Source organism: Xenopus laevis, chromosome 4S (assembly GCF_017654675.1).
Source record: "Xenopus laevis strain J_2021 chromosome 4S, Xenopus_laevis_v10.1, whole genome shotgun sequence".
Lineage (NCBI taxonomy): Eukaryota > Metazoa > Chordata > Amphibia > Anura > Pipidae > Xenopus > Xenopus laevis.
The window spans coordinates 46,504,892-46,530,226 of NC_054378.1; the positions used below are offsets into that span (position 1 = coordinate 46,504,892).

The 25,335-nt window shown below is 39.2% G+C and overlaps 1 long non-coding RNA gene across 4 annotated transcripts; it reads left to right on the forward strand.

The window, feature by feature from the left end:
* Nucleotides 1-200: 200 nt before the first annotated feature.
* LOC121393254 lies at nucleotides 201-25,043 on the forward strand. Of its 4 annotated transcripts, none has more exons than XR_005960903.1 (6): nucleotides 201-269; nucleotides 3,985-4,188; nucleotides 10,770-10,871; nucleotides 13,561-13,674; nucleotides 18,356-19,111; nucleotides 24,598-25,043. It is a non-coding gene; the product is annotated as an uncharacterized LOC121393254 (long non-coding RNA). The 4 variants fall into 4 exon arrangements; XR_005960904.1 differs by having other exon boundaries at nucleotides 204-269; nucleotides 18,356-18,638; XR_005960905.1 differs by lacking the exon at nucleotides 24,598-25,043 and having other exon boundaries at nucleotides 237-269; nucleotides 4,063-4,188; nucleotides 18,356-18,835.
* The last annotated feature ends 292 nt before the right edge of the window (nucleotides 25,044-25,335 follow it).

Consider the following 25,335-nt stretch of genomic DNA (forward strand, 5'->3'; position numbering starts at 1 on the left):
GCGATGTTGGTACATACAGTATTCTTTATCATGTTTACCCTCCAGGCCATGGGCTCAGCTTGCACCACATTTTCTCTCATCTGTTACCAACAAATCCTGTTTATTTTGTGTTACCCTCTGAAAAATGACATATTAGCGCACGGGTTAAACAGTTAACTCCCACTAAGACCTTCAGGGCTGTTAAATGTTAACTAAGCACTGTAGGTTCCAATAAACAGTGTCCTGAGTTATACGTACAGGAGGGCAGGAGCTGAGCAGGCACACACAAGGTAAATATGAAATGGTTAATGCACCAAGACAAAATAAACTATGATTGTTTTAAGTCAGATAAACTGTATTGTCTAAAATATTGTAGACAACCGATAGTTATTATTAATTAAAGGGGATTAAATCTGAAAATATTTCCAGTTATACTCATTCATAGTGGCAATGGTCCTGCATCAGGTACTGGAAGTTGCAGGTGCTGCGGCAAGTTTCAAGCCACAGAACTAATCACTGAATTTTTCACCAGGGTACAATCCGTTGTATGTGAGATTTGATTTAAGTTGAAAATGATTGTAACAACTTATCTATAACTGGGGTTTTCCTACATAGTAGCCAAGGCAGTTTCTTAGTTTCTCCTACATTCAGCCAGATTGGAACTAGTAGGCCGAGGATGCATCTGCCTAGGGGGAAATATGGCTGTTTGTGTTTGCCATTAACTCTGGTGTAGTACCACAGTGGATGGGCACATACAGTAGATTGCACATATATATTTTTTAGAAACAGCCATCCAAATAAAAAAATTACTTAAAGAATTTTTTAAAATTCAGTATTGTTTTTATTGGATATACAGTGTTTTTATACAGCAATGGTAATAGGTTACAGAACTATGGTTACACAGATTGGGGTTTCAGTATAGACAAAATATACATTCCAAATCTGTAGGAGCAGTACATACTTTCTTTTCATAAAAACAAGTTTATGTTTTTAAGTCTTAGGTGCTATGTTTCGGCGGTCGTCTAGTTCTCCATATTTGTTTAAGCAATAGTAAATAACCCCTGAAACATACGAGTTTCAATTTGAATTGCACAACTTTATTGAACTGCCACTTGAAAAACGTTGATGTTAACTAAATAGGAGAGGGCCTAAATAGATAGATAAATAGACGAGTAATAGAAAGTAGTAATAACAATAAGGGGCCCATTTCATAATATTCTAATTTCATTTTTTCCATGAATCTATATTTCCTAAATATCCAAGATTTATTAAGTGCAAAAGCTTTAATAAATGCAAATCTTTGCTAAGTAAAAGTTGTCGAGGTGGGACTTGAACTTGATGAACTTGACAATGAAGAGATCATATTGTGATCCTTGCATTATATTACAGTTGCGGAGTTTATAGAGCTCATTTACAACAGAAATTCCTACAATTTCAGTAACATTTCATCCAATCATGCATTTGCATGCGTAAATTGTCAAGGTGGGGCGTGAGAACTATTCAGTGCTCGCAATTAAAACTAGAAAGGGAAGTTTTGTAACAAAGCATGTTGGTTTGTAAAACATGTGAAGTCATGAATGAAATCTAAGGGCTGCTGTTGGCTCCACCCAGTTTTTATAACCTTCTAAACATGTGAGAATGGCAGCAGTTTAAATATCCATATTAAAATCAATTAGATAAATCTGGAATTGTCTTGAATTATTATATAGAACTCTGCAACATTTGGGGACACTGGCATTAAACTTGTTAAAATGGCAGCAGTTTAAATTTACCCATTAAAATTAATTGGATAAATCTGATTGGCTGTTGGTGGCTTCGTCCACTTTCCCCAATCCGTGAGCTATTGTCACCCAGATAAAATCTGCAAAGTTTGGGGACCCTGCTGTAAATAGTATGAGAATAAGAGCATTTTCAATTGAAACCAAATAAAAAGGTGAAATCTTATTGGCTGTTGGTAGCTCTGCCCCTTTTTCAAACCTAAAACTACAGTCCCGACCAACTGCGAAGAGTTTGGGGACCCTGTCGTGAGAATGGCAGCAGGTTTAATTTCCCTTTGGAAAGTCAATAGGTAAAATCAGATTGGCTGTTGGTGGCTCCACCTACTTTCTCTAACCTTGACCTGCAGTCCACCAGGGATCAACCATGAAGAGATTGGGGACCATGGCCAACCGTGAAGAGTTTGGGGAGACTGTGAGAATTGTAGCAGGTTCAAATCCTCCATTGAAAGTTAAAGTGATACTGACACTAAGGAATTTCTTTTCACAATGACATTTGATTAGCTGTTTTTGGCTCATGCCACTTTGCGTTGTCCAAAAAATGTTGTTTCATTTGAGATGAACCCATGATTGTGTTTGTATTTTTGTTTGGTGAATGTAGCTTCAAAATTGTAAGAGTGGCAGCATCAGTACACAATACAGTATTTGGCAACCTAAACAGCTTCAAAATTTGAATTACAAATATTGAAAAAATCACTGTAAGTGATGCAATTTGCTTTGCTTTTTTTTCTACACAATCGAGCTGTTAATGCAAAAATCAAAGTAAAAAATGTTCCATGACTGGATGGTATTGAACGGACGTCTATTTTGTTTTTTTCATAAATATTTTTCATTTGCCCCTGTCAATCCTCCATATCAACAGAAAAAAAAAGAATAATTACTAGATTGCTTTAACTTTAAAGGAGAATTCAACCCCTTATTAAAAAAAACCCAACCTCTCCTAGCCTACATAGATCCCACTCCCCCCCCCCCAAGACTAGCTGCTACCCCGGTTAAATGCCCATAACGTTTTACTTATCCCTCGGTGCAGATTCAGGGCATCAGAGTTCACGGCAGCCATCTTCTTCTTCAGTAATCTTCGGGTCTTCTTCTGGTGCAATTTCGGTGACTTTTGGTGCATGCGCAGTTGTTCGGTACCGGTAGACTGCTCCAACTGAAGGTCAATTAGGTTGATTATTATATCTGCACAAAAATAATAATATCAGAATACAGGAGAATACAATGTAAAATAAATTTTAACAGGAATAAAATTGTCCCTGATTCAGACTTTGGCCCCTATAATTTATCTTAACAGGGGCATATTTATTATGCTGTGTAAAACTAAATTCGCCGAAATTCCGGCCATATTTTTGCAGGCTGAGAGAAGCAGATCTGTTCAGTGCACCTGCTCCACTGATTTGAATCTGATTCACCATTAGTCTCAGTTATTCCAATAGACCTGCTTATATTAAATAGTTACAATTGTATCTTTGCTTATCTTAAATTGATACAAATGTATCTAAGTGCAGGTTCTTAGTAGTGCAGCCTCTTTGCCAAAAAGCCTCTTATTTTAATTTAGTTTATGAAACTTTGTATCTTTTTCTGTCGTCAGTGCAGGAGATCAAAGAGAAACTCTGGCCTTTTTAATAAATCCAATGCCATAGGCTGAGCTGTCAAAATCAGGACTGTCCACAGACAGTTGGGTGGTGTGAGTAAGAAGTGCTGGGTATACTGTATATAATACAAATATAGAAACTATTATGTGCTATGTTTAAGACCTGGGGTTTTCTGGATAAGGGATCTTTATGTAATTTGCTAAATATCATTTAAACATTAAATAAACCCAATAGGAATTGATTTGCCACTGATATGGATATGCATTCATGGTTCATGGACTCGATGGGAGGTGGCCTTCACGTGATTCAGAGCATTCTGTCTAATGGTTTTTCACATAAGGGATCCCAAACCTGTATACGTCTGTATATTTCTGTGTAAGAAAAGCTAACCAGTAAATCACTCTGCACAAAGGCTAATATCCTTATTCAGGATGTGGGAACTTCTACACAAGCTATATGTAAACATTGCGTTATTCAGAGTAACAGTAGTTGGTGTTTTTTAGATTTGTGTTCCTTTAAAAGTTCAATTTCCTAATTGAAATTCACCCTTGCCAAGTATGCCTTAATGCAATGCATGATTAATGTCTAAATCAGTAAGGCAGTACCAGGAACGGATTCCAATTCACTCTTTCTAGTTGAGCAGGAAGAAAAATTATTTCAATTTCAATCTCTTTGCCTCATCTGTGATTATGCGACTGCTGTTTGGCATAAAGGAAGTGTCTGTGAGATCCAGCGAGACTCAGAGAGAGCAAGTGTGTGACTGCTGACACAGTAAAGTGAAGAGCAGCACAGGACTACAGTGGGAAACAAGCTTCAGACGCACACAAGTAAAGGGAAAGGTAAGCTGCCAGATCTTTAAGAAACATTTTGGCATGTATAACTACAGAAATATTGCATGCAGCACGTCTTTCCTTTAGAGAATTAAAACAAATGTTTATTTCTCCCAGTGCTGCTTTACTGACTGCATCAGGGGTTTGCACACTTCTGCTACAAGATTGCTCAGTGCCATTTTATTTTGTACTCCATCCACAGCTTCTCATATTAACCAACACTTGTATAATGTGTCTAGAATGAAAATATCTTATTATAATACACAAAAGCCATGAATACCTTGTAAATAATATCCTTATAAACGGTGAGTACTGATGTCATCAGTTATAAACGGTGAGTAGTGATGTCATCAATTATAAACGTTGAGTAGTGATGTCATTTCTGTCACAAAACTCAAGCCGTGGGCCTCGTGCTTTTATATGGTCATGAAAATCCTCGGTAACTTATAATATCCTTAGAATTTACAAGAGGGGGTACTTTATTCACTATATAATAATTATTATTATTATAATTGGCAACATTGTTTCTGTTCAAAATTGTGGTATGGGAGAGCTGTTTTAATATTAAAAAAAGGGAGTTGTGATGGGCCTGCCACAGGAAGTATCAGCTGCATGTATTATAAAATAGGAATTAGAACCTTTTTAAGATTGTGACTCTTTCTATTGTTTCCATTGTGTTACGAGTTAACCCAGCACTTGATGACTGGAACATTTTAGATCACAAATTAGATCAGCCCCTGCTACGCCCACTTACACCCAGACATGCCCCCAATTCACCCAAAACCACACCCACTTTAAACCCTGCTTGGTTAATGACAAAGGCATGGCTGTACTAAGCATTGTGCAAAAAGTGGCTCTGTATTGTGAAGAAGAGTAAAGAGTGCAGTGGAAGTAAAGGTGGCCATAGATGGTACAATTACAATCTTTCCTGGAAAAGATCTTTCCAAGAAAGATTGTTTGTTTTAATACACACGTGTAGAGCTGAATCATCAGCTGTATCTGATGATTCAGCAATGCAATGGCTGATGCTCGGGTGCATAGACGAGCCGACCGATATCCAAGTCTTCTTCTGATATCGGTCGGCTTCTCTCCCACCATACATGCACTGAATATCCATATGAATATCCATATTTCATGTGATATTAATGGTGCGTCTATGGCCATCTTAAGTGTGTGGCATGTGAGCAGAATAGTCTGATCCATTGAGCTAGTAGTGTCGGGTTTAAGAGGTAGCAACATAGTTAGAGCTTTGGCGCAGCACAAACCCCATTACACCCAGCCATAACCACATTCAAAAAATCAATCAAAATCAGTGCATCCCCCCCATGGGCTTAACCCTTTTGCTGTACATGTTTGCTGCCCTATGCAATGAACAGATGTTCCAGTGTTTACTTGGCAGGGTCCTTGGCAGTCTCCTGTTGCTGCCTTTCCAGGTGAATTCCAAGGACTCATCATTGCCTCCTATTGAGCATGGATTTCCTTAAATATTAAAGGCTTCTGTTAAGTGAGAATTTAGTAGATGTTCAGGATATAAAAGCATATGGAGGGTAACCAGTAAAACCTCTCTGGATTTTCTCAGCTTTTGCTATGTATCTAAAATACTTTGAAAATTTCAAGGAAAAATCAGGAACAGCACAGGAAACTATTATAGCAAGTATCTGCATATACTGATTATGCAGACTGGTCTTTAGAATTTACAAGCTAAAAGATACTTTTAAAACTTAATCTGGAGATTAGGGGGCCGATTCACCAAGGGTCGAATATCGAGGGTTAATTAATTATCAAAGTTGAAGGATTTTAGCGCAAATAGTTCGATCGTTCGATCGAAGGAATAATCCTTCGATCGAACGGTTCGAAGGATTTTAATCCAACGATCAAAGGATTAGCCTTCGACCAAAAAAACTTAGGAAAGCCTATGGGGACCTTCCCCATAGGCTAACATTGACTTTTGTAGTTTTTAGATGGCGAACTATGGGGTCAAAGGTTTTTCTTAAAGAGACAGTACTTCGACTATCGAATATTCGAATAGTCGAATGATTTTTAGTTCGAATCCTTCGATTCGAAGTCGAAGTCGTAGTCGAAGGTCGAAGTAGCCCATTCGATGGTCGAAGTATCCCAAAAAACACTTTGAATTTCGAAGTTTTTTTACTTCGAATCCTTCACTCGAAGTTAGTGAATCGGCCCCTAGGTCTCAAGATCACTGGTAAGATTGCAACTTTATTTATTACAAAAGCTTTATTATCCAAGGCAGTAGATAGCTGGACTGGCCAAATAAACAATGCTATATTTCTTGCATTGCTTCTGGTGGAATTCACTCTAAAAAAAACCACGTAAAAAATGTATGTAATTTTTTACACTGTTTTTTACATGGCAGAGCCTGGCGATGTGTGGTGTATTATCCCCGTTTTTAACGAAGCATAATAAATATGCATCTTTAACTTAGAAAAGAGAGTATCTAACACTTGCATTTTTTTATGTTTTGTTTTCCAGTTTGTTTACAATTTACACTTTGCATATAATAGTGTAGCTTAAGTAGAGCTTCTTCTACATCCCGAAGAAAAGACCCAAATAAATGATCAGTTATGCTGACTCTGCAGTTGTCCCAATATAAGTACAGTAATCACTGCTCTGATGAGACGAAGAACAATATTCATGTCTAATTCACTCTCTTCCTTGAGTGTTTATTATGCCAAATGCATAATTCAACAAGCAAAGCTTAATAAGAAAGCAGTTCAGGCCATTTATACAATGGTTCAAAAAAGTTGCAAACATTATGAAATTTCATGTTGCCTCCCATAGTTGTACGGTATAATCAACAGATTGCAGGAAAATTGTTTTTATTTATTATTGCAATAATATTATCAGAAAGGTTTTTATCCCACATTGCTCTCCTAGAAATACATCTGGTTTATCTTATAGTGGCAGACGATAAAGCAGCTTACTTAAAATTGTCACAACCTTATAAGTTAAGCACCTGGAATACCTCATGTGCCAGTGTAGGATAACAAGTTCCATACCACGTACAGCCAGTAATCACTTGCTGAGAGCAAAATCAAAGTTTGCACAAAGAACAAAATGATACGAAGGCCTCTGCTACTAAGTGCAGGCCTTGAGTATTTCCCTTTCATTGTTACTACAGTGGAAAGATCCAAAGTTGGTCTGTGTGGCATATTTTCGACTGAACCCAGGTCCTTTTTATGTACATGTATAGACATGGCTGGAAAACGATGTCATATACTGGCTCAGGACAATGAAGAATATGAAAATGACTCATAGAAGTGGAACATGATTGCATTCCCTGGACTTGTTAAGAAGCCGAGGGAAATTCACATTGTTCATATGTGATTAACAACTTATAGGAAAAATGTGAGCCACATGCATAGGGTTTGCATTCTACATATGGTTGCAAAAGTTGTTGTTTCTATTTCTAAAACGTTGAAATGGATCATTGGTATCCTTCAATTATACTGCACTGACATATTCCTTAGTGCATGACAGATATATCAATTCTTCTCTATCTGGAGGAAACACACAACAAGCACAGGGATCATGGTTTGGTTCCTACAGTTATGTTCATGCTTGCCCTTCCTGTGGAATTGAGTAGAGTTTAAAAAGAGATTATGTTCTCTGTACAATGGCCTCACTCATTATCAGTCCGAATTCATTATACAAAAGCTTAATTAGGAAGGAAGAATTTACAAAATACATATCCTCTTCCTACAATTGCCCTAAAGCAGTGATACCTAACCAGTGGCTCATGAGCAACATGTTGCTTTCTGACCCCTTGGATGTTGCTCCCAGTGGCCTCAAAGGAGATATTTATTTTTTAATTCTTGGCTTGAAAGCAAATATAAGTTGCATAAAATCCAGATGAACTGCCAAACAGAGCCTCCTGTAGGCTGCCAGCCCACATTGTGGCTACCAATTTCAGCCCTTTTTTGGCACCGCTGGGACTTGTTCATGCTTGTGTTGCTCCTCAACTCTTTTTACATCTGAATGTGGCTCACGGGTAAAAAAGGTTGGAGACCCCTGCTCTAAAGAACCAAGAAGGCAAGTTTGAAGGAACAGTAACAACAAAACATGAAAGTACTATAAAGGAATGACAATATAATGTACTGTTGCCCTGCACTGGTGAAATTGGTATGTTTGCTTCAGAAACACAACTATAATTTATATAAACAAGCTGCTGTGTAGCCATGGGGTCAGCCATTCGAGTGCAGGTTACACAGTAGATAACAGAGACCGTAAGTTCTGAAGAATCCCATTGTACTACAGAGCTTATGTGTTATCTGCTGTGTATCCTGTGCTTTTTCTCCTTTTCAGCTTTGAATGGCTGCTCCATGGCTACACAGCAGCTTGTTTATATAAACTATTGTAGAGTTTCTGAAGCAAACCAATGCAGCACAACAGTACATTACTGTATATTCTTATTACTTTAACACACTTTAATTTTTGATGTTACTGTTCATTTAATTCAACAAATAACGCATTTTATTAATACTAAAGAATAAGCAAAATACATGTAAACACAATCCGCATTTATTAGATTAATGCTGAATACAAATCTGTATTGTTCCTTTAAATTAGATCCAAATCTTAAAGGGGCTATAGAAAAAAATAAAAAGTTGTCTGCCAGTGAAAACAAAGTTACTGGGCCCCACAGCAAATCTTTGTAGGCCCCCAAAACTTTGGCAATAAGACATGGGCATCTAAACCCAGCCCCAGATTTGTGGCGAGGCCAAAAAGGGCACCATAGAAATTGCTTGTCACTGGTGGAAAGTGTTGAGTAATTTTATATGCACTAGAATATGCATCAGTTTGGTTACATAATGTAACTAGGATACTACATGTCTATACAATACTGATTTCATCGTTCACAGCCGACACACCCATATAATACACTGCCAATGTCTATAACTGACAATTAAAAGTTTTTGAGCGAAGCTCCCAAATTATAATTTAACCCACTACAAACAGGTAGGGCATTTGTACGTTTCATCATGGCAAAAAAGTGAAGAATCAAATCAGCTACTATCCCATATCTAAATGTATCATTGCACCAAAGAAAAATCATTACAGTAAATTAATACATTGAATTGGAGAATGCCATATAGGCAGCATTACAAACATTGCAATAAGTCATTTAAGGATTTCAGTAATATACTGTACTTTCCCTGTTGTTTTCTTCATGCTCTCAGTTCTGTCAGGTGTGGCTTACTTGGATCTGTTGACAGTCAAAACATTTTCAGGCAGGGAGCCGTACTTCTGTGTTTGTATTATAACAGAATTGTGTGCATTGATGTTATCAATGACTTCTCTGCATGGATTCACACAATGCACATTATTTTTCATAATTATAATAGGGCTTCTTTATACAGCAATGCAAGGTGCAATGTGCCCAACAACAACATAAATCACTTTTATACCCATAATGCAGTATTTTTACTCCAAATTCCAGTGTCATTGAGGTGCCTAGTAAATACTGTAGCTTGCACCTATATGAACAAAAAAAATAGCATCTACGTGTTGCATGTGTGAGTAGCATAACTTCTTGAGCATGGTATCACTAACAACATTAATAGCAAATTCACTGGACACAAGTAATTTGTGTGTGTTTTGTGCAATCTGCTCGGGGAACCTTAAAAGTATTGCCCCATGGGCCCTGTTATTTGCAGCAATTTCTTAAAACTGAATGAACTGGTGTATTGCATTAGGTGTTAAGTAGACAGTTATCTAAGGGAAGTATCGGGCGTACCTATAGAGGAAGCAGACCCTGTGGTTGCTGTGGGCCCAGGAATGTAGAGGCCCTAAATCTCACCCTCAATGGTGTGTCTTAATTGCAACCCCCAAAATGGTTTATTCAACCTTCTAACCAGTGTCTGACTGGCCCACAGGGATACCAGGAAAACTCCCGATGGGCCCAGGTGTCAGTGGGCCCTCCTGCTTCTAAACATTTGGCCTATTTCATGGTCATTCCCTGTTTCTATGAGAATAAAGAGGCTAAATAGATGAAATAATAAATTATAGTATGTAAAGAAAAGAGAATAGGAGAATAGAGGTTGAGTAAGGAAAGTAAGAAAATAATACTTAGAGTGAGCCCCTGGTCGAAAGGTTTTTGGGTGGGCCCCTGGTGTCCCAGTCTGACACTGCTTCTAACTAAGTAAAATTATACAAAGTATTTGAGGTTTTTAAATAAGGTTTCTCCTCTTCCCTACTAACAGCAAGTGGCTAAGATAGAAAATCTGTTTAATGCATGTGGTGACTATTACACATCTGATAGCAGTGAATCAATGTAAAGAGAGCAAAAGCAAATCCAGATAGATATTGGTATATTTTGTTATGTGAGTGTATTGTGGGGTTGGTGTAAGTGTGTGTAGGTATGTGCAGGTATGTGCTCTGGGTTTCATTTGGAGGTATTGAACCTGATGTACTATGTAACTATTTGTTTAAAAAAGAGAAAGAATTCTCATCAGAGGATCTTTTTGCGTTAACTGGGATTAATACAGCTCCCACTATGTTGAGAATATCAGCAATTTGCTAGGATTTGCTGTCCACCATCATCTGTAGTGATGGGCGAATTTATTCTTTAGGCGCGAATTCGCCATCTCCACAGCACAACTTTGACGCCGGCGCCCATTTTGAAGCTGGCAACAATTCATCATCATCTGGATAAAGCAACACTACAACTGAAGGTACATTTCCCCTTTAATAAATTGCATATTTAGAACCTAACGCAAATGCAGGGTGTTAGGGTCCTTGCCTGACAGGGTGGGCCCTCAAGTTGGGCATATTGGGGAAAAGTTGCTTGTTTGATGAGCAGATCTTTTAGTGTATAACCAGCTTTTTAATGCTCTACTGAACAGATTCATTAGTCTTGTTCCCTCCAGGTTTGGGCAAATTATTTCAGAAATCTTTTTATTTTTGTAAAAAAAAAAACTGCTCATGGGAAAGAAAATAATATTTTTAATTTTGTTTTAAAAACCCATTCGGCAGCAAGGCAAAGGAACCGCTAAAAGGAAATGAGTTAAGGAATCACTTGCAGTTTCTGCAGTCGTTTGCCTAAACCAGAATGAGCATAGATTCAAAAATCTGCCCCCAAGACTAAGTGGAAAGGACAAACTACCTCATTGATGGATTGCATACAAACAAGGCACCAACAAAGTATGGGAGAGCTTTATTTAAGGAGTACAGTCACCCTCTCACCTCTTAAATTGTACCACTTGTTGCAGTTCAGGAGGGTAATGTAAGCTCCAAGATATTAAGAAAGATTTTATTCTGTTACTTAAAGGAAAACTTTACCCCCAAAGTGAATACTTAAGCAACAGATCGTTTATATCAAATAGTGACATATTAAAGAATCTTACCAAACTGTTATATATATATATATATATGTAAGTAAATATTGCCCTTTTACGTCTCTTGCCTTGAACCACCATTTTGTGATGGTCTGTGTGCTGCCTCAGAGATCACCTGACCAGAAATAATGTAACTCTAAGGGGCACATTTACTAAGCTCGAGTGAAGGATTCGAATGAAAAAAACGTAGAATTTCGAAGTTTTTTTTGGCTACTTCGACCATCGAATTGGCTACTTCGACCTTCGACTAGGACTTCGAAACGAATGATTCGAACTAAAAATCGTTCGACTATTCGAGCATTCGATAGTCGAAGTATTGTCTCTTTAAAAAAAACTTCGACCACCTACTTCGCCAACTAAAACCTACCGAGCATCAATGTTAGCCTATGGGGACCTTCCGCATAAGCTTTATAAGCATTTTTTGATCGAAGGAAAATCATTCGTTGGATTAAAATCCTTTGAATCATTCGATTCGTAGGATTTAAACCTAACATGTGGTTTGTTTGTGTGCACCCTGAATCATACGATCCCAGAGGGCGGCTTTTATTTTTTAAAATGGCAATATTCTATTTAGGATTACCCAATGGCACATACTACTAAAAAAGTATATTAGTATGAAAATGGTTTTTTTACATGAAGCAGGGATTTATACATGAGCTGTTTTACGCAATATCTTTTTATAAAGACCTACAATGTTCGGGGGGTATAGTTTTCCTTTAAATATACTTACTTAAAGTACAAATAGTCCTCTATTAACACATAGCGATGTACCTGATGATGTGCCCCTCTTGCTGCCTCCTCTTCTACATGATCAGCACATGCTCAATACAATCTATTAACATATACTGATTGGAACCTCCTCTACACATCTGCTGGAGTTATTTCGAAGTTGCCTCAAGAAGACCTCAGCACTGCAACTACACTGCCCTTCAGTATATATTTCTCTGTATAGGGTGGTCTACTCTAGATGGTCCCTTGAAGCTGCTGGCATGGGCCCATAAGTGCCTGCATACAAAACTAACCTACACATAACATTGAATGGTACACCATGCAGTAACGGAACTATGATCGTCGCCCCAAGGGGGCCTGATCGCACCCACCCCTGACACCATAGTACCTGGAAAGACAGTTTGCACCTGATTCTTCCATTGTTTTGTATTAACGGTGTATCCTAATCACAGGGGAAATACAGTTGGAAGCTGATTGATATGGATTGAAATAGTGGGTAAAACAGATTTTAATTAAAAACACTAATCTTACTGCAGGTTCAAACTAAGTGTTAAATTAGGCCCTGGCATTTCAAGTACACAGAGGCCCAAACATTCCACCAAAATCCCAATAAATAATGTGTGTATGGCATCTTACAGCAGCCCCTCATTTGTCAGAATCCATAGATTGCCGGTTCAGGGCTGGGTAACTGCAATATTGACTGTACATGTAAAGGTATGATTAAATGTGGAGAGACAAATATTAAATAAAAATATTACTAAGTTTGCTTTCTATAAAGGTTGAACAAAGTTTGTTTTCATGTATTTAAGCACTTTCTTTTAATGCCCTTTGCCAAACCTTTACACAGATCTTCCAAAACTGACGACATTAATTATATAGCCGCAGGAAGCAGAATTTGTGCACTTTGCTGCATGTTTTGTACCACGCCTCTCCAGCCAAGCTAGACTACACATACACACAGTGGTTTGAGGTTTCCTATGGTTGCTTACATGTCGATCATTTAGTAATGTTAGTTAAATTCACTCACACTTATGTATGCTTCTGTGTCTAGCTTAGCATTTGAGAAGGTATTTACAGAATTTGCACTTGTATGTGCACATGAATTTTTTATATAGAATTGTGACTTTCTGAGCTTGAGATCCAGTGGTTAGATACTTTCACATTCGAGCACTGACCTGCTACTGCATCCTGTAACGTACGTCAGAAACCCAACATATTTAGCTACTAAGAGTCAGTAAATTGGACAGACGCATTTATACACTGGCACTGCCTTCACTTTATTCTCCCGTGATTCTAGGTTTTCTCGTGACATGATCGACTTTTCATTCGAATAGAGCCTGCGGTGCCTGGCAAGGATTTTCTGCACACAGACAGAATGAAAGTATGGGACTAAAATTCTCATGTCTGAAAGGTAAGAAATTGAAATGCAGCAAAGACAAAACAATGTTTCTATGATACTCTCTGACTAACTCTCTACAAGAATTCTGTCTCATGTACACTGCTATGCAGTTTTTATATTAAAGCTTATCTTCTTAGATCTCTTTCCAATAAACAGCACAAATCAGGAATCCAATTATGTCATGAATTTCATTGTACAGGTATCGGATCTGTTATCCGGAAAGCTCCGAATTGGGGAAGGCAATTTCCTATAGACACCGTTTTAATTTAATGATTCTAGTTTATTTGAAAATAATTTTTCCTTTTTCTCTGTAATAATAAAACAGTACCTTCTGAATCTCAACTAAAATATAATTAACCCTTATTAGAGGCAAAACTCTCCAGTTAGATTTAAAGTGGACCTGTCGCCTACACATAAAAAGCTGCACCTTTGCAAATTAAACATGAAACACAAATTCTTTTTTTCATTAAAACATCCATACATGTTATTAAAAAAAACCCTGGTATTTAAATATTGGAGCTGTCAATCAAATATTATATGCCCCACCTCTATGCCTGAGGCATGTTGTCGGGCAGTCAATTACTTTCACTTTCAATTCAGTGCTTCCTACATATCACTGCATTCTCACCTTCCCCCTTCCCTCCTCAGGCTCTATAATTATGTAGAGCACTTTGCATGGGCATTATGTTCCCCATTCATACACAAGATTTTGGGGTGATACAACATTTATCTTAATAACAGTGTCCACAAAATGGCTCCTGCCTGCTCGCTGTGATAGTGTAATTCTAAGGAAACACAATTTAAATAATATATATAGTGTAAGTAAAGTTTATTTTGCTCAGCTAACATGATAATAAAGAATTTGGAATTATTTCTTAGGGTGACAGGTCCCCTTTAATGTTTTAATGATTTTTTAGTAGACTTGAGGTACGGAGATCCAAATAATGGAAAATACCCCATATCTGGAAAAGCAAAGGTTCTGCACAGTCTGGATAATCGATACCTGTATTCCAAAATTTCAGACTGACCTGATATTTAAATCTGAGATCTGTAATTATCACATTTAAAGTGCTAGATTTCAGTTACTATATATTGTACCTGTGTGAATATACAGTGGAACATGAGAGACATTGATGACATTTAAAGGATAATGTAAAGCCAACTAGAACCAGTTATGGTTTTACTAACTAGAACCAATATATGGAGCTTTCTGCACCAGCCTTGATCTCCAGCAGGCATTTGCATTAACATAACTAAAGCCCTATGGCCAGAGTTGCTACAATTTTTAGAAAAAAATACTGGCCTTCCTTTATTTTTATGGTTTTCCCCTATTAATAACATTGGCATCAAGCAATTTTTTTACTGGTTAGGCTGGTAAAATAACGGCCGGGTGGCAACCAAACCTGTGGCTACCAGTTAGGGTTGCCACCTTTTCTGGAAAAAAATACTGGCCATCCTTTATATTTATCTTTTTTAACTATTAATAACATTGGGATCAACCATCATTTTTACCGGCCAGGCCGGTAAAATACCGGCCAGGTAGCCACCCTACTCCCAGTGGATAATTTGCACCTGGCCCCCAGCAGTGCACCATCCCAGGGCCAGAACTAGGGCAAGGCTGGAGAGGCACGTGACTAGGGTGTAACACTTGGGGGTACTCATTTGCGCACATGTGAGCGCTTGTTTGTGTGTGTAGGTGGGGGGAGAGGTTGCCTGGGCCAGGCCCCAGGCCCTGCACCATCCTCCGCCCTCCTTACCAAAAATGAAATATTAACTGAAAAATCTTCTTTGAAAGAATGCAAAAACACAATATGTTCCTAATGTAAAATAAAACAATTATGCATTCTATGAAATGTTTGTTTTCCAATGACAAAGGCTGCATTATCCAGTTTTAGATTGCTTTGGAAGGGGTTGTGTGCCAGCGGAAAACCCACTATCATAGTGATTGCCCATGTATCATTAACCACATTTCTACCCAATGTATTGCATCCCCTTTTAGAAGTTAACTGCCAGTTTTTCCTAAAAGATGAAAGTTGGAATTATATTAGTATTCATGGTCCCAAAAAGTCCTACTTTCATGCTCTAATTGCATGATCACATTTATGGGCTGATAAGTGATAGCTTGCACAAGTGCGGTTGCCAGTAGCAAACAGTTGTTTACTTAGTCCCAAACAGCCAAAATGCGGAAGTCCCGAAGCAGCGAAAAAACCCAAAGCCACAAAAATAGCCGAAGTCCCGAAGCGGCGAAAAGACCCAAAGTCACGAAAGAAGGCGAAGTTTAAGTCCTGAAGCCATGAGTTCAATTCCTCTGAACACCAATGTGTGTTTTTTTGTTATTCCCCTGGCCACCAATGTATTATTTTAATACTCTATAGGCCCCTGTCACCAATGTTTTTTTAAAAAAATATTCTTTGGGGCCCCAATTGTTTTTAACTGGTAAGGGGGGCCCTGGTGCCAATGTTTTTTTAAAAAAATATTCTTTGGGGCCCCAATTTTTTTTAACTTGTCTGTGTGGTCTTTTAACTGTGATGTGGAGTGGGCGGGATCTGGGGTGGGGCTTGGTGGCCCGAAAATTTAGTTGCATGGGGCCCCGTGATTTCTAACGGTGGCCCTGCTCACAGGTATGGGAGCAATTGGGGAGGGGGGAATTGTTTAGAACTATAGAAGAAGCCGATTCCTTGTTCCAGACCCCCTCTTGTTCCCCGTCCCCCCTTTGGGGTCTGCTTCCTCTATAGTTACACCACTAGATACATTCACTGACTGTAATAAGCTATTTACTGTATGTAGCTCCATATCTGTTACCCAAATGTAGTCACTAATTTTACTAACATTGCCCTTATACCTATTTATGTATGTAGATATACTTTAAATATATAGCACTATTTGTATACAAAGATTGATTAACTTTTTGCACTCTTTGCCCAGAGGTCATTAATACAGCTCTCACCTGCTTAGTATGAATATTACCAATACTTTTTCTTTGTTTTCATAAAAATTCTATGAAGTGTGATTAAATCATGATTTGTTTTTACAGTCTTTACATTTGTGAATATTTTTTCACAATGTGAATTCGCAAAAGACGGAAAGACGGGCACAGCAGTTCAATATTTTAAAGCTCAGGAAAAAACATGGGCAATACAACTATTTGCGAAAAAATATGTGAACTTTGTAAATGACCCCCAGTGTATTTTCTTACATAAATGTCATTCTATGCTTTAAGGCCATATGGCAATTTGATTTTCTAAGGTCCCTGCCTTTTGTTGTCATCCCTGCAACCAGGCCCAAATCCTTGTACCCATTCCCAGAGAAACAAAGATTTGCATCAGTTTATTAATATCTCTCATTTGTGCCCTACCTTGTATAGGGTGGTGTTAAAGGGGGAGTTCACCTTTAAGTTAACTTTGTTTAACTAGGTTATAGAATGCATAATTCTGAGCAACTTTTCAATTAGTCTGCGTTATTTATTTTTTATCATTTTATATTGATTTGCCTTTATCTTCTGACTCTTTCCAGCTTTCAAATGGGGGTCACTGACCCCATCTATAAAACAAATGTTTGGTAAGTCATATTAGAATAAGCCAAACATCCCCAGTATATCATGGGTTAATGCCCTAGCCCTTCAACTCTTTAAGGTAGTACGTACTAAAAACATCAGTAGTCACAAACAAATCCCATGAGCATGAATTGTAGAGGAATACTAACCTTTTTTATTATAAGAGTACATCAATTACAAATAGCCTTATGCATTTCAACCTACACAGCACTTAATCTTAACAACTGTGATATATTGTTACATTTAAGCTTTTATTGAGCAGAATCATCCTCCCATGTAAAACCACAGCTCTCTTCAGAATTAACCTGTGTACATGCTTTCAGTGTGATTATGTTGGAATTAAGCCTAAGTATTTATCATCTCTAAGCGCATATTCTTAGAAACCCCTTCAAATGGTCTTCATTATTATTTTATATAGTTTTTTAATTATTTGCCGTCCTCTTCTGCCTCTCTTCAGCTCTTAAAGGAGAAGGAAAGCCACTGAGGCATTTTATTGCCAATAGATTAGCTGCAATAGTGCAAGCTAGAATGCTAGATTTATTCCGTAGAATGTTTTATCATACCTAAGTAAAAAGCTCTAGAAGCTCTCTGTTTGTTTAGGATAGCAGCTGCAGTATTAGCTTGGTTTGACATCACTTCTTTCCCAGTTCACTCATAGCTCTGGGCTCAGATTACAGCAGAGAAGAGAGGGGGAGGAGAGGAGCAAACTGAGAATGCTCACGCCCAGGGCAAGGAGGTTTAAGATGAAGGCAGGAAGTCTGATACAGAAGCCCATGTGTACACAATAGAAGAAAAGAAATGCAGTGTTTCTTTTGACAGAGGACTCAGAGCAGCATTACTTTGAGGATTTACTTGTATATTTAGGTGGACTTTTCTGATAAGGCTTACTTTGTTTTAACTTTTCTTTCTCCTTTAAATGAGGGTCATTGACCCTGCTGTCATGGTTACACTTAATTACTTTTCTTTCCATTCAGGCCATCTCCTATTCACATTCCAGTCTCCCATTCATCCACTGTCTAAGGCAGGAATATGCATAGCTGATATGATGGGTTTCTCCACTACACCTTATCACAAATGACCATGAGTAAAGCTAAATGGAACAATAAAATGAGATATTCATGTTTGTGTTCCTTTTCACAGGTCTGCCATTCTGTAACAACAATGAGGAGATTCCTTCAGGCAATTCTGACAGTCATCTGAATGTCCCTGATATTATTGTTACCCCACCCACCCCTACAGGGACAATGACCAGCAGAGCTCCAGGGCAAGGGGCCAGTTCAAACCCTGCAGAGAAGAGTTGTTGCTAATAATGTCTAACTGCTAGAGATGAACAGGAGCCAGGGACTCCTAATTTCAATAAACACTAGTGGGTTTTTTTTAGAGGTGCCATGCTCAGGTCTGTTTCAATGGGAAAGTGTGCAAGGTAAAAGATGCAACTGTATACTTTATATTATGAACTTCTGTCTACAGTATATGCTTTTTGCTTTCACTCATTCGGTGACATTGTGAGACTTGCTCAAACTAAATGATCTCTGTAAGCATAGAGTGCCTAATTTTTGAGAACATATGGACATAGTGCGGAATAATTTATAACATTTATAAAAGTTAATCCTTCATGTATATATTGTGTATTGGAGACATTTATATATGAAAAACATGTTTGATTATTATGATTCTTGATATAGCAGAAACATATTCCACTGCAGTTTGCAGTGCCTGTTACATTGGAGCTTACAGTCTAAGGTCCTTATCACATTCATGGTGAATTTGTTGCTGTCTATAGGTATGACATTCTGCCGGTGAGCTAGCTCAGAATACACAAGGGACGGAATGTTGTTGTCCACTCACATGCTGGTCCTTGAGGTCTAGTATGCAGTCAGCTTTCAGCATAGCAAGGTATGGGATCCGCTATCCAGAAACCCATTATCTAAAAAGTTCCAAATTACAGAAAGGTCATCTCCCATAGAGCCCATTTTAATCTAATAATTGAGATTTTGTTTAAATGATTACTTTTTCTCTGTAATAAGAAGACAGTGGGGCAAATTTACTTACCTCCGAAATTGCGCCAGTGACGGCTTTGCTGACATCGCAACACTTCGCCAGGCGTAGATTCGCCAGGACAACGCTAATTCACGAAGATCCGAAGTTGCGTCCAGGGTTCAGAACGCTTGCGAAGTTGCGCTCGTGATAATACAATAAGCAGTTCAAAGTTACGCTAGCGATGCCTAATTAGTATACGGCGTGAAGTTAAAGTACAATGGACATATATGTTGCAGTAACTATATTACACTACACAAGCCCAGGGAACCTTAATAAAATAAAATAGAGGTGTTATATTGCCCTACACATGAGCCCACAGTCTAGTTTATGGGGTAAATTTATCAAAGAGTGAAGTTCCGCCACTAGAGTGAAATTCCGCAGCTCTCAATTAATTTCTATGGGATTTTGAAAGGCGTTTTTATCAATGGGTGAGAGTGAAAGTTCACCCTTTGATAAATACGCCTATAAAAATCCCATAGAAATGAATGGAGAGTGGCGGAATTTCACTCTAGTGGCGGAACTTCACTATTAACTTCACTCTTTGATAAATATACCCCTATGTGCCATATGTTAGGAAATATAGGGGGGAAGGAGGGAACCCAAAACAAAATTTACGATCTTTTTCAGCCTATCACCCTGTAAAAAGTAAAAAACACCAGTGTTTTTTGGGACTTAGAAAAATTTTCAACTTTTTTTTGAGGAATTCCTATATACTCTATTGCACTTCGCCTGGTCTGAGGTGGTGAAGGCAAGTCTGGCGCAGGAGGTAACGTTCAGCAAAATCTGCATCTTAGTGAATTTGCGTAGTTACGTCCATTCGAGCGAAAATTCACCTGGCGAGTGCGAAGTAGCGCTAGAGTCTATCTCCTTCACTTGCGAAGTTATGCCAGCACCCATTAGTAAATCGGCAAAGTCACAAAATGGCGACATGTTGGCGAATTTTCGTCACTTCGCCCTTTAGTAAATTTGCCCCAGTACCTTGTACTTGATACCTAAAAACTAAGATATAATAAGTACTTATTGGAGGCAAAACAATCCTGTTTGGGTTACTTAATGTTTAAATGATCTTTTAGTAGACTTGTATAGAGATCCAAATTACAGAATGATCTCCTATCCAGAACCTGGTCTGAGCATTCTGAACAAATCCCATACCTGCATATGAAAACACTGATCTTTGCTGGATATGGCTACCCACGTGCTCTATGGTGAGATTTACCAGGATAGAGTTATCCTGTCTGTATGTTTCTTTGTGGAAGAAAACTGCATTATTTGGATGAAACACCCATTTGTAGTTAGCATAATAATACTTCATGTGTGTACTGTGCATCTGAACCATATTTATACAAAATATGATTTTGATTTTTTCCTTATAGGGGTTGCCATACATGCATACATCTGGTAAGGGAGTTTAGCCAGTTTTGACCATCTAAGAATGTATGAATAATGGGCAGAGATCCCACTAGGCAGGCTTGTAGAGGTACATTTTGAATACTCAAATCCTGTGTCAGCCACCAGTTGATGTAACTAATTTGACCAGCTATATAATAATCATAGAAATTGGGTAAACTCAAACCTCCATTAGCATATTTAGTCATTAACTTGACTGTCTCTTGGAGCTTTATTATGCCATAAAAAAAGGAGTTACGAAAGCTTGTATGGCTTTACAGGTTTGTTTAGATATTACTGTCGGGGAGTTATGAAATAGGTACAGATATTTAGGTAAATAGACCATCTTTACAATATTAATTCTGTCCCAGAATGTTAAAGGAAGGTTGCCCCAAGCCTGCAGCACAATGGTCAATTGTTGGTTAATGGGAACTATATTCAGGGGTACAAACTGGTTGGGATCTAGATGGATATTGATTCCTAAATATTTAAAGGTGGTAACCCACTTGAGACTCGAGTCAGCTGCCAGCTGGGGGTCTAAAGCTGGGTCCAGAGGGAATATCACGGATTTAGTCCAGTTAATGCGGAGACCAGCGTATATTGTAAATTGGGCAAAAATGTTTAACACTTCGGCCAAGGAGGGGCCGGGATCCGCCAAGTAAATTAGGACATCGTCCGCATAAAGTGAAATAATCTCCTCTATCCGGCCATATTTCAGACCAGTCAGGTTGGAGGATAGGCGAAGTTGAGTAGCCAATGGCTTTATCGCTAGGGCAAACAGGAGAGGCTACAGGTGGCAGCCCTGGCGCATCCCCCTACCCAGAGGAAAGGATGGGGTAATGAAGTCATTCACTAATACTTGAGCTGTGGGATTACTATATAACAGCCTAATCCATTTAATAAATTGCCTGCAAAAGACAAAGGATTCCATTACTGCCCATAAGTAAGGCCATTTGACTGAATCGAACGCTTTTTCGGAATCCAAGGAGACCACCACCCTGGATCCCAAATTGTCATGTGGAACCTGCATATTGTAATAGAGCCTTCTTAGATTAACAACTGTGGACCTTTTGGGCATAAAACCTGTTTGATCGGGCTGGATTAGCTTTGTGATAACCAGTTGCAACCTGAACGCTAGTACCTTTGCCAGAATTTTGGCGTCCACATTTATAAGGGAGATGGGACGGTATGAAACACATTGTGCTGGGTCTTTCCCCTCTTTATGGATCAGGACAATGAGTGCATTAGCGAAGGAGGGTGGGAGTCTACTTTCCTGATTGGCCTGATTTAAAATTTCACAAATTGTGCCTGGTGTTTGTTCCCCCCAACGTTCGGTACCACTCAATGGGTAGCCCATCTGGTCCGTGGGCATTAGCTGGGGCCATTGATGCATTCACTACACGGATTTCCTCTGTTGTAATGGGACTATCAAGCATTGCTGCATGCGAGGGGTGCAATCTGGGCAGTGGAATATCTAGTAAAAAATCTGTTAGCTGTGCATCGGTGTAAGTCACCTGTGAGCGATATAGATTGGTATAGTAGTCAGCAAATATATCTGCTATTTCACACGGATCTGTAACGATCCCCTGTAGCAGATAGCACTCTGTGTATGATCGTCTGTGGGGCAGTAAATACAGATAAATAGGCTAACATCTTGCCAGACTTATCACCTTGTCCAAATCCTCTCTGAGAGGCATATAGTAACTTTTTCTGGGTAACTGCTGTCATTTTACATTTCAGTTTAGTGTGAGCCTGCATCAAATTGTAATGTAATTCAGGGGAGGGGGACTCTATATATGCCATTTCCGCTTCTTCCAGGTCTGAGGTCGTCTGTTGAACCTCACGTTTGGCCCTATTTCTCACTGCATTTATAGATTGGATCAGGGTACCTCTCGATACTGCCTTAAATGCTTCCCATAGCACTAAAGGGGATGCAGAGCCCTGGTTTTCGTCCCAGTATGTCTCTGCTGTCTCCTGTCCCTTGTCCGCCACCTCTTTCTGGGTCAACCACAGAGGGCTGAGCCTCCACCTTCTGGTTCCTGCACAGATATAGGGTTGTATAGCAATGTGATTATAGGTGAATGATCAGAAATTGACCTAACTCCATATTGGATATGGCTAATTTTAGTGGCCATCTCTGGGGACGTCAGGGCCATGTCTATTCTTGAAAGTGTCTGGTGTGAAGTAGAATGGCAAGAAAAAATTTGAGTTCCCGGGTGCCTGGCCCACCAGACATACTGGAGACCCATTGAATCCGCCCAGGCCTTTAATTTGGTTGGCTTGGTGTCGGTTGAATTAAGCCTATCCAACACAGGGATCATGCCACTATTAAAATCACCCACCCAGCACTGAGGCACCGCTGCCAGTGCTGCCACTTTCTGCATTACAGTGGCCATCAGTTCTACTGTGAAGGGAGGGGGTACATACATGTTAACCAGTATAAATTCAAAGGAGTAAACAGTACAGTGCATAATAAGATATCTGCCATAGTGATCCACATGAATGTGATGGAGTGCAAAGTGAAGGCCTTTTTTAATTAAGATAGAGACCCCTCTCCCATGAGTGGAAAAGGTGGCATGGTACGACTGAGAGACCCTCGCCCTCTTTAGTACCAGGACTTTCTATCCAGTTAAATGGGTTTCTTTTGCTGGGTACCATTGTTTCAATGCATTGAATCAGAGGCCCTCTTAATTTTATCATTAAGCCTCTAATATTCCATAAAATCAAGTTTACCTTAGCCATAGTTAAATAAGACGATTTTACACTGTGCCAATATCTTGCTGCTGTATATATACATAAAAGGGTAGGAGTTAAAGTGGTAAAAACCACAGGGAAACCCACAACGCCCTAGCCCGCCCTGCCCCCCCCTGGAACCTGGGGTGGGCCTTAACCCCTAACAGAACCCATATAGCCACCATCTGGGACATGGCGACTATAGCATAAACACACTTCAATTAAACAAAGGTTACAGCATAAGCACTCGCCCCCAGTCCTCCGGGCTTTGGCTAATGTCCCCACTGGCAAGTGCATGTGTTTACAAAACAGGGGTTTTTAGTTACAAATTTATGATCATAAAGTTGATAAGCCACCATACCACGTCAAGGTAAACCCCACTTGACAAATACAAGAGTCCTCTGCACTCAAACCATTATCAATATATTTAAGACAGAGACATTTTTTGCATACTGCTCCTGAAAAATGCCTTACCCTTTACACAAAACAGGGATTGTTTGTCCATATATTGCAATATATTTAAGCTGGCGTCTGAACTGCACATTTCTTGGAATGGCCACATGATGCTACACCCCTCGCTCAATAGAGGTGGTTTTCCGTGTCCATACCCCAGTGCACCTTCTTAACGTACTCTATTCTTTAAATATACCAGTCGAGATTCAGGCTAAAGAGACAAACATTCCTCTCCCTTAATGAACCTTTATTTTAATTTAACAAGTACAACAATATAAACTGCATTTCTATTGGCATACTATTATGGACGGGTCTGGTGTTGTATGCCCTTAAACATGTAGGTGGTTTACCCAGCCTGATACCTAGTGTGTCCCATTTTGCAAAACCTCAACATTTAATCACATCTTAATGTACATAATGGATGTATTTATGTAACACTCCTCTGGCACTTCCCTTTGTCTGATTCTCTCCAGTGGCGTAACTACCGGGGAGCAGGAGGTGCAACTGGGCCAGGCCCCGCACCGCGCGCTGGAGCCGCAAAGTAAATTCGCATGAACAAAGGTGGTGGGGGCGCACCAGGGCTCCCCCTAGTTCCGTTACTGATTCTCTCTTGTCTACACTTTCCCTGTGCTTCCTTCGCACTGTTCTACCTTTTTTCCACTTTCCCTGCGCTTCCTTCGCACTGTTCTACCTTTTCACCACTTTCCCTGCTCTTCCTTCGCACTTTTCTACCTTCTCATATCCTCTTTCTTTTTCTCCCCTCACTCCAGCTGCCCTTATTCTATGATCTATTTCTGGCTGACAGCAAACCACTGAATGGGCATGATGTATGGTATCAGATCCTGGTCGCTATGACACTGGGCCTTAACAACATTCCCAACCAGTACCACACGGCAGGGGCCTTCACGTATACCCATGAGTCCTCACGTCTGACACGCTGCACCTGATTGATTGCTCCAATGAATGCCGCACCGCTTCCGATCTCCTCGAGTACCGACTCTCTATCTGACGCCCGTTTCCCTTCGGACATCTCCAGGCTCTCTGTCAACCTTCTCCTCGGACATTTCCAGGCTCTCTTTGAACTTTCGCGGGATTTGGAGAATTCTCCCCTGTAAATTTAGACACCGAACCTCACATGGATTAAAAACTTGCCAGTTATGTACAGTGGTGTGAAAAACTATTTGCCCCCTTCCTGATTTCTTATTCTTTTGCATGTTTGTCACACAAAATGTTTCTGATCATCAAACACATTTAACTATTAGTCAAAGATAACATAATTGAACACAAAATGCAGTTTTTAAATGAAGGTTTACGTTATTAAGGGAGAAAAAAAACTCCAAATCTACATGGGCCTGTGTGAAAAAGTGATTGCCCCCCTTGTTAAAAAATAACTTAACTGTGGTTTATCACACCTGAGTTCAATTTCAAAGGTTATAAAGCCATTTCTAAAGCTTTGGGACTCCAGCGAACCACAGTGAGAGCCATTATCCACAAATGGCAAAAACATG